General features: G+C 43.5%; 1 pseudogene; it reads right to left on the bottom strand.

The window, feature by feature from the left end:
• Positions 1-1,522: 1,522 nt before the first annotated feature.
• LOC128596311 (NEDD8-conjugating enzyme UBE2F-like) lies at positions 1,523-3,183 on the bottom strand (annotated as a pseudogene).
• Positions 3,184-6,935: the final 3,752 nt, after the last annotated feature.

Genomic DNA, 6,935 nt, shown 5'->3' with positions numbered 1-6,935 from the left:
AACCAAGACCTAGTAACATTGTGCCCTTTTCTTGCATGACAACCATCCACACTCTCCTGTGGAAGGATATAAACTCTCTGGTCTACCCCAGGCCTTTCTCTCCTATGCCTGTGTCTGCCCCTGTGCCCTCATTCCCACCGCCCACCGTGGTGATCTTGCTGGTTCCTGCTGCACTCAATCACGGCCACCATCATCTGAGGCTCTTCCAGCAAGGCGTCTGTTGACAGCCAATTAGCCAAGACTGCCCTTTTCTGTTCACAATGGGTGGTGAAGCCATGTGTTTTTTTTTTTTTTTTGAGGAGGGAGCAGTTTTTGGCAATGGCCAGTACTTTCATCACCATAACTAAAAAAACCCCTATGCTACTAAGTCATCTACAGGAAATGCAGCTAACTAATCCCTGCAGCTTCTTCACCCCCAAGCTTCCTTGGGGTGCCTACTTGTCTCTCACAGAGCTCTGCAGGAATGTGAGACTCTCTAAGATACCCAGAAAGTATTATTCCTGCTTCACAACCTCCACAGCACGCTTTTCACTGAAAGGAAGACTCAGGTCCTGTATAGTTTTTCCACCTAGCAGAAAACCATCTGGTAAATGTCAATCCTTTCCCCAAACTGAGAATGAGGTGAGATGGAGCAGGTAAGGAACTATCAATTCATCCTGGCAACGCTTTAGTGCTGTGTTTAAGTGGTATAGCTCCCTTGGATTTCTTTCTTTCTTTCTTTTTAATTATTTAAGACCTTTATAGCATTTTCAAATTGTTTCATATCTGATCAAATTGAGATTTTTAAGACCTTCATTTTTTTGTTTCATATTTTCTTTGTATTTCTCTTCAATAGTTGATTGACTCAGCATCTTTCTGTCTGCTCTATAGAATGAAAATACAAACTAAATGAGAACAGAAAAAATAATTAAAGCATTAAATTGCACAAATTACAAATCTGTTCCAAAATATACTTACATTAAATAAAATACACATTTCATTAAGAGATCTACAGTGGATGACTCCATGCATTCTGGAAAGCTTCACGACACCTAGGCAGGGCCATCATTTGTGGAAGAAGCTAAGAGAATTTGCATCCAATCACAGTTTGTAGCTGGTTTCTTATCACCAGTCTGCAAGTTACACAGAACACATCATTACTGTCACCTGTGCAGGAAACCAATTTTGTTTGGGCAAAGGGCAAGCAAGCTCTAGCCTCAATTTTGAGTTCATTACAACTTTTCAAGAATTTCACCAACAACCTATACAGTACAATTTCATAAAAGTGAACATGTTAAGGTAAGCAGACAACTCTTTAGAAACCCAGACACGTGTTCTTGCTGGGTTTATGTTGAACTCTCCATCTACAATGGGCAGTCATGAAGATGATCTCCTTCAGACAACATGGTCACAGGGCTGGGACGATCCAGAGGGGCTGAGGGAACGTGAGGATGGGGAGCAGAGGGGCCACCTCTTGCTGTGTTGTGTTGGAGAGGAGCTGCGGCCAGTCCGTGAGCCTGCAGCGTCCCCTTCATCCTCTGGCCTAAAGCTCAATGCAGTTGTCCACTTCATTCTGGAAGGCCTCCTTGTGCAGCAGATGAGGCTCTGCAGCCTCACTGTTCAGTGGGTCATCAAAATTCTAAAGATCAGTAAACAACGAGTTTAATCCCCAAACATCCTTCAGTGTCCGTGTGGCAGCCCAGCCAGTGCCGTGGATAGAGTGTTCTCTCAGTAAACTTAGGCAATTGTCACCTGTCTCTGTGATGCTAGGGTGCCAGATCCTGGTCAAGCATTTCACCCTGGGAGGCACCACGTTGTACGCATTGGGGACTTCAGTTTCAAAATGAAACTTTCCACCCTGGTAGTAACCCTCGTCATCTGGGTTTACTTCCGGAAAAGGCAAAACTGGGGTGACAGTAAGTTGAAAGTCACGACGCTTGTTTGGATCAGGAAAATGCACTTTACAAGGTAAATTAGCTTCAAGTTCTGCAACCTCTTTAACAAACAACTTGTCTCTCACAGAAACCCTCCGAGTGGAGTCGGACGCTGTGGCTGATGTCCGGGACCCTTGGAGACCATCATCGCGCTTCAGTTTGCTGGCCAGCGTTCGCCTTGCGGCTGCCTTTACCTGCGCACCTGCGGACAGGCGAGGCGGCGGGACGGAAGTAAGACCTTCATTTTTAATTTGTAATAAAAGTTTAAACTTGATTTTTTCCAAAAAGCTCCCTCGTATTTCAATTCAACACGTATTTCCTGGGCACCTTGTTCGTGTAAAGCTCTGTGCCCTGCAGAGGGGCTGCTGGTGGCCACGCCCGCATTCGTGGAGCTCTCGGATCTGCACTATCTTTTCTAACCCGGGTATGAGTCCCATGAGGGGTCTTTTTACACATGTTTTACAGATGATGGCCCTGAGGCTGAGAGGAATCGTATCCAACATCAATGTGAGGAATAAAAAAAGAACACAATCAGGATTTGAACTCGCGGTTTAGAGCTCTGTTTCAATGCCCTACCTAGAGTTTGTAACGTTATCTTAGGCCCTACTGGTTTAGAGGAAATGGTCTCATGGACAGAAGGGTGTGTCAGATGGGGGCACAGGTGCTGATGAAAAGATCATCTCCTTTATCAACTGTTTTCTGTTCTTTAGTTTTCTATTTAATTTATTTAGTTTTCTGTAATTCTTGTTGCAAGAGAGAACCACTAGTCTAGAAGAGGGAAGCTGAATGTTGGATCTGCTGTTGAGGCCACCACTGTCCGCACAGGTGCTGATCTGTGACAAAACCAATACACCAAGGCAGCATTGCAGATGACACTGAAGTGTCAATACTCCGACGCTTATTACCATAGCCATGAGGTGCCACAGGAGCTGTTCGGTGTCACCGGCAGTGTGGGGGCGCTGGCACCCTGATGTGCCACGGTAGGGCTATGTTCCCTGGTGCTCTATACCCACTCATGGTGTGCTGCTCTTGGGGGAGCAGGTGCAGAGATAAAGTGATTTAGTCAAACCATAGCACATACTCATACAAATGTGTAATACCCATATTATACTATATGATAAAAGAAGTGCTAGGTTAGAGATCAACTCAAAGGTGGGGATGGGGTGCTCCAGACCCAAGAGTTAGTCTTTTCTATTACACCCAGCAACAGGAGGCAGAAACCGTGGTGAGAGTCCTGCCGTTCCTCAATGCTCCGGCCAGCATAATCCATGTTCACTTTCAATCAGGCACCCCTATAAGTGAGCCAAAGATAACAGTAGCATTTTTTCTGAAGCCAGACACCTTCTAAGAATCAGGTATTTACTGATTTATGCCTTAATTCTAGTAGGGAAGCACAGCTATTCATATGCATTTGATTTATTCATTCAACAAACCCAAGTGAAGTATTTATTATATGCATATCTTCAATTTGTTCACAGGCTATACAAGGAGGTAACATGTTGCCTTAGTCCTTTTGTGCTGCTGTAACACAATACCTAAGACTGCATGATTTATAAGGAACAGGAATTTATTTTCTCACAGTTCTGGAGGCTGGGGAGTCCAAGATCAAGGTTGTGGCATCTGGTGAAGATATTCTTACTGTGTCCTCACATGGTACAGGCAGAAGGCAAAAAGGCGACAAATGGTGCATTCTCAGATTGCGGAAGAGGGGAGGCCAGGGAACCCACTCCCTCAAGCCCTTTATGAGTACCGTACTCCTATCCACGAGGGCCTTCATCCTTCATGACTCAGTGACCTTTTAGCAGAGGTCCTCAAACTGTCGCCCGTGGGCCACATGTGGCAGTGTGATTGTATCTGTTCCCGTTTTGTTTTTTTACTTCAAAATAAGATATGTGTCGTGTGCATAGGAATTTGTTCATAGTTTCTTTTTTGAACTATAGTCCGGCCCTCCAACAGTCTGAGGGACAGTGAACTGGCCCCCTGTTTAAAAAGTTTGAGGACCCCTGTTTTAAAGGCTGTACCTCTCAATACTACCATATTGAAAATTAAGTTTTGGCATGGATTTTGGAGAGGACAAAACACTCAAACCATAGCACATATATAAATGTGTAATTATAGAATGAGAAGTGCTAGGCTAGAGAGGTACACTCAGAGGGCCACGAGAACACCAAAGAGGGGCACTTTACTTCCTCTCTCCTATGTGGGGCGAGATTCAGAGGTTTTCTGGATGAAGTGGTGTTTAAGTTGGCACTTGGAGGACAAGTAAAACCCAGGCAGACATAATGGGACAAGTCAGAACAGCACATAAGAGGTTCTGGGGGAGAAAACTTAGCACAATTGGAAATGCTAGGAGGTAACAATATTTGGGTGGGTTGTGAATGGTGAGTTTGGGGGCTAAGACAAAGTCTTGGTCAAGATGATGAACAACCTTGAGCACCAGGCTGGGAAAGCCATTGAAAGGTTAGGCCAGTAAGTCACACATGTGATCGGAGCACATTTAAGATCCCTTCTGGATGCAGAATAAAAGACAGACCAGGTGAGGAGGACAAAGCAAGAACCATTCCTCTTTCTTTGGGAAGCTGATGCTCATGAACTGAACAACTTTGGGAACACCTACCAGGCCAGTCTCATTGGTCTGGCAATCAGATGGATGACAGCTGTTCCAGCCACTCTCCCTGACAACTCCTGTGGTGCAGGAGCCCCTGGGATGGGAGGCAGCCTCAGCCTGCCTCAGAACCAGGGGATACCTCACCAACTGTGCAAAGCTGTGATTGGCACATGTACCCACCAGGCCCAGGAGGAGCAACACCACTGTCATCTTCAGGAGCCTGGAGAAGCTGATAGTAAAGAGAACTCAGAGTGGCCTTAGCTGGATACTGACAGCAGTGGTGGTTGTAGAGTAGGGCTGGGCCTGAGGCCAAATGAGTTGGCAGGGTCTGCTTGGCCTCTGCCTTGCCCCTCTCAGCTCCATCTGTCTAACGGTGGGTGTCAGCCTTAAAGAGTGCCAGCCTTCAAAGATGGCAATTCCGAAAAGTAGAAGAGGACACATAAGACGTATGCTCATGGGTGAAAGACTGCCTCAAATATTCAGTGCTAGGAAACAGTCAGTGGCCACAGGGGTCCTTCACACACTGTTTTCATCTTTTGCTTGCTTTCCCTTTTTTTCTGCTTTTATCATTCATAAAGGCATGCCAAAATTAATGTATCCATAAAGACATTTTTGATGGGGACAGGGAAATAAAACCTAATTCAAATGCCTTCAATGAAAATGAATTAACTAAAACATCCAGTGATACTTTAAGGCACAGTATGAATCAGGTATTCAAAAGTATATTAAAGTTTCTCTCCTAGCAGTCTCAGGTTTAAGATCATTTTAACCACTTAGCCTTCTAGTAAAAAGATTTTTTTGTCATGGAAGCACAAGTTCTGGATTTTAATCTAATTTTCCTGGTTTGGCTCATTTGCTATCCCTGAGATACCACAATGGCCAGGGCAATGGGAGACTCCGCTTAACTAGGTTGGGAATCTATGCCCAGGCTTAGAGATGGGAGGAGTTTTCTATTCCCACTCAAACTATATGGATTAGTTGTTGGAGAATGGTGGTTTCATGGAGGGAACATGGATACCATTACTGGCCAAAGAGGGAGGACTGAAAGAGGAGGGTTTACCAGCCTATGAATACTACAGGAGACTGATTCTGATGGAGAGTATCTACTGCTGATAATGATGAAAATGTTAACTGTCATGGTATTTTATGAAGAGTTTTGTATAGTTTGGTGTAGTTCAGTAGTTCTCTTAAGAGAGCTTTCTTTGTTAGGAGAGTGGGTTAGGCGCTTTGCTGAGTCCATGTATCATTTACCAGTTATAAGGGCTGTGGAATTCTCTAAGAACTAGGTCACATGCCCTTAAACAGTTTCAGTCAAATGACCCAAAGGCGTAACTCATATTCATATCAAAGTCAGATGGTTAACGTAAAATATTCTTGATTGTATTATATTATTTGACAAGTATTTTCCAGAACAATCTTAAGATTGGGTTTTTTGGCTGAGTCCTCAAGGCTTTTCCCTTACAACTTTCTTGGGATCTGTTATTTTACTAAACATGATTACATTGGCACCAAGCAGTTAATACATTTTTTTTCTTAAATAAAAGAAGAATAATTAATGAGTATCATAGTCTAATCCCAGCAGGAGGTTAAAAATCTATGGGTACCCAAATCCATTAATACATCATTCATTAGCCTGAGCTGGTGTGATAAGGGTCTTACCTGGGAAGTTAATCTTAAGAATAGGAAGATGCTTGGCTCCTGTAGCTCAGTGGTTATGGTACCAGCCACATACACCCAGGCTGGCGGGTTCAAACCTAGCCCAGGCCAGCTAAACAACAATGACAACTGCAACAAAAAATAGCTGGGTTTTGTAGCAGGTGCCTATAGTCCCACCTACTTGGGAGGCTGAGGCAAGAGAATTGCTTAAGCCCAAGAGTTTGAGGTTGCTGTGAGCTGTGATGCCATAGCACTCTACTGAGGGTGACATAATGGACTCTGTCTCAAATAAAAAATGAAAGGAATAGGAAGAAAAAATATGAAACATTTTGAAAAATAAATTTCTCTGTCAGGGCAACAAAATACGTTAGCTGGTTATAATAAGAGGCTAAAAATGACTTCAAGTTTTTACAATGATTTTGGGTGGGAAACTCAAATGCTGCTACTGCTGACAGATTGTAATGACTGAGTGTCAGTGACTTGCCAAACATTTTTTACGTTATTTAATTCTCATAATTTGGTAAGGTAACTCTCCATATTTTATACATGAGAAAGTGGGTGTGCAGTTACCATGTTCCCTGGCAAAGCTGGAATTCATCTTGACATCGGCCAGAGAGCTTGGTTTTATAAAATCCTGGGCATCATTAATTGACGTGTTTGAAAGGGGAAGCTTACTGGGAAGGAGTAATTAAAGAAGTGAATTAATTTACTTTTAATTTTTAAAAATTGTGGTAAAATATACATACATAAAATTGGCC

Source organism: Nycticebus coucang, chromosome 2 (genome assembly GCF_027406575.1).
Source record: "Nycticebus coucang isolate mNycCou1 chromosome 2, mNycCou1.pri, whole genome shotgun sequence".
Taxonomy (NCBI): Eukaryota; Metazoa; Chordata; class Mammalia; order Primates; family Lorisidae; genus Nycticebus; species Nycticebus coucang.
Note: the sequence above shows the minus strand (reverse complement) of the source record. Positions and strands in the feature narration are given on the sequence as shown.